Below are 3598 nucleotides of genomic sequence, written 5' to 3'. Positions count from 1 at the left end.
CACAAATATTTAATGTATTTAGATCTATTTAAAATTCAATTAGAATTAATTGAACTGTTAGATTTAAATATATTTATTAACTCGAAGAATTATTTAATAAATAGATTAAAAATTTCATCGTGATTATCAAAAATTAAATAATTAATTAAATTTAACACATGCCAACGTAATAAAATTTAACACCGTTATATGTCTTAATTCTTTCCTTGAAATTGAATAACTTGTTGACCTCTGGATAACAAAAAAGTTTTATTAGAATATAAATAAAAAATGATGTGGTGCGTGACATTGCAGACGTGGCATCTTCCGCATCTGTTGTTACGCTACATTCTCACTCCTACACGGAGAGCGGAGAGAGAGAGCACAGCTGAAGTGGGTTGATTATTTATGGCCGCTTCTACTCTCCACCCCCAATTTCCCACCCTCACTCTACGCCGTCCGCAGCAAACCTCCCTTTCCTGGCGGCGCACTTTTGCTCCGGATTCCGTTGCGTCCACCTCCTCTTCCTCCGCTACGGTTTTTACTTGCTCTACTTTCTTGTTGATATCGTTTGTGATTGTCTTTAGCTTTGATTTAGGCAGGGGCAATGGAGCGCTGATCAAATGCGCCGCTGTAAATTTGGCTCCGGAGGCTCCTGTGAGGCCTACCAGCATACTGGTGGTAGGCGCCACGGGAACATTGGGCAGGCAGATTGTGAGGCGGGCGTTGGATGAAGGATACGACGTTAGGTGCCTCGTCAGGCCTCGCCCTGCTCCTGCTGATTTCCTACGTGACTGGGGCGCCACTGTTGTCAATGTAAACTCACTGCTCAATGTGTTAGCTTGATGTTAGTACAATAATCATTACGTTGCACTTTACTCGTGAGTGAAGTGAGTTGAACGCAAATGGAAACCCTGCTAAACTTGGTTTTTGAGCGGTTTTTGTAATTTGGATTGTCTGTGTTTTGATCTTTTTTTTTTCCTTTTGCCAAAGTGCTGTGTTTTACCCCGATGTTATTTGAACTGTAATTTAATACACAAGGTAGATTTGGTGTTGCATACTTTTGCCAAACCGGAAGAATTCATGTTTTATCATTTTTATTGTTTTATTAAAACCCTTTTCTGTATTAAAAGGTGAGGGATTGGCAAAATGTTGTCTAGCTTTGAATCAATTATCAATTCATGGAGAGAAAGTCCTCATTTACAAAATGGAAGTCGTGAGGTCGGTAGAGATTACAAGAATTCAAAGACAGTTTAAAACTGATAGACGAGGAGCCAGGGGAGGAGATATGACACCTAATGGAATCTAAATCTCGTCATCTGAGTCTTTTGCCATATTGTTGTCCTATATGTAAACATTTGTTGATATTAACGTTCATGCCAGGGAGTCGATACCGAATCTTTCAGTGTTCCTTTGCTTCCGTCGTCCAGAGTTTTGGTTCTTCGTAACATTGATTGTTTGAGGATCGATTTCTGATGAAAATACTTGTGTATGTAGCCTGACAATGTGCCCATTTTTACTGTGTGATCTGAAATCTAGGCATCAACGGAAGTCATTACTCCGTGGTAAGATAATGTACTGAATCACAGTGTTTCTGAGCAGGCAGACTTGAGCAAACCTGAAACAATACCAGCTACGTTGGTTGGCATCCATACAGTTATTGATTGTGCTACAGGACGACCAGAGGAACCAATAAAAAATGTGAGGATATTTACCAATAATCTGATTATTTTACCAATTACAGAGTAGGATATCGATCAATGTTAGAGGGTTATTGAGTTTCTACAATAATTTTGAAATCTTTTACATAAATCTGCCATGCTTAGTTCACCTTCACTTTAGGTAGACTGGAAAGGAAAAGTTGCTCTCATTCAATGCGCAAAGGCTATGGGAATCCAAAAATTTGTCTTCTTTTCAATCCATAACTGTGATAAGCATCCTGAAGTTCCACTTATGGAGATCAAACACTGCACCGAGAAATTTCTCCGCGATTCAGGCCTGAACCACATCACAATCCGGCTATGCGGTTTCATGCAGGTGAATTCCTTCTTTTTGTTTAATGTTTGGAGTTCTTAATTTCTCTTCCAATTTCTTTGGAACTCTCGCCTTCCTCATTGACCGTGATGCAATTGATAAATACAAGGCTCGATCAACTAAAAAAACAATGAAAAATTGCACCCAACTGTTTGTTTACTGTAGAGTTTGTTACAACTTTTCTCTGTGACATGCTGTAGTTTGAACTTAGACTTAATCTCAGGATATACCAACTATGAAGATAAAGTTTTAGGAATTTTCCACTGGGGAAATTGAACATATGTTTAATAAAAACAATCCAGTTTGTCCCCAATCTCTTAGAAGAGAAACTTTTGTTACAGGATTCTTCTCTCCTTACCATCTTTCTGAGTCATTTTGTTATGTTTCATTGTGACTTTTTTGACATCTGAATCAGATTATTCATTTACTTGCGGTGTTTCCCAATCTTTACAGGGTCTGATTGGACAGTATGCAGTGCCCATATTGGAAGACAAATCTGTTTGGGGTACTGATGCTCCCACAAGAATAGCATATATGGATACACAAGTAAATTTTTATAGCTTAATCAGGTAATTTAGCATATAATTAAGGTCCTCAAACAATTACCATGTCTCCAGGATATTGCTCGATTAACATTTATAGCTCTAATATCAATGGAAAACTCCTTACTTTTGCTGGGCCTCGTGCATGGACAACTCAAGAGGTAAAGAATAATGCCCTCAATTTGAGAGAATAGTTGTTTCTGGAAATGTGATGGTGTCTATTTCCAACACTCGGTGTTCTTGTGGCTCGAGAATGTGTTGTTCAATCTTTCTCGTCCCAGCCATGCCCCTAACTGTAAAACCAACATTATGATTTCAAATCATCCTGTTGCGTAATCTTTACAGGTGATAAGCTTGTGCGAGAGACTCGCTGGTCAAGATGCAAACGTTACCACAGTTCCTGTCTCAGTTTTAAGATTCACACGCCAGTTGACTCGTTTGTTTGAGTGGACCAACGATGTCGCTGATAGATTGGCGTTTTCTGAGGTATTAATTCGTCACTTTTTCCTGATTCTGCACAACACAACCATTTTCCATGAATTTTTTTTTTCTTTTATCAGTTGAACTGAGCCTCCTGAGGCATGCCAATATCTGTACTCATCTTGAATAATCGTCGATAGATTTGCTTCATAAACAGTGGGCTAATGACCTGTAGTTGGAATCAAGACAAAATTCCAATGATTTAATTCTTTGTTTTGTAGGTTCTCAGTAGTGATACTGTTTTCTCCAACCCAATGGCTGAGACATATAATCTTCTTGGAGTGGATGCCAAAGATATTAGTACGCTAGAGAAATATCTGCAGGATTATTTCACTAACATATTGAAGAAGCTGAAAGACCTCAAAGCACAGTCCAAGCAAACTGACATTTACTTCTGATCACAATTTCTTCATGTTGGATTATTATTTTCATTTTTAACTTTTTTGAGAATGGATTCTTATTGTCACATTATTACCAAATTTTCCTATATCACTAAAAACTTTGATTATAGTTTGTATTATATGATGTTATAAACACAGCTTGAATATGTTTATTTCGATTTA

General features: G+C 37.8%; 1 pseudogene; it reads left to right on the top strand.

The window, feature by feature from the left end:
* Positions 1-298: 298 nt before the first annotated feature.
* Positions 299-3598, top strand: LOC142547113 (protein HIGH CHLOROPHYLL FLUORESCENCE PHENOTYPE 244, chloroplastic-like; annotated as a pseudogene).

Source organism: Primulina tabacum, chromosome 5, assembly GCF_025594145.1.
Source record: "Primulina tabacum isolate GXHZ01 chromosome 5, ASM2559414v2, whole genome shotgun sequence".
Lineage (NCBI taxonomy): Eukaryota > Viridiplantae > Streptophyta > Magnoliopsida > Lamiales > Gesneriaceae > Primulina > Primulina tabacum.
Note: the sequence above shows the minus strand (reverse complement) of the source record. Positions and strands in the feature narration are given on the sequence as shown.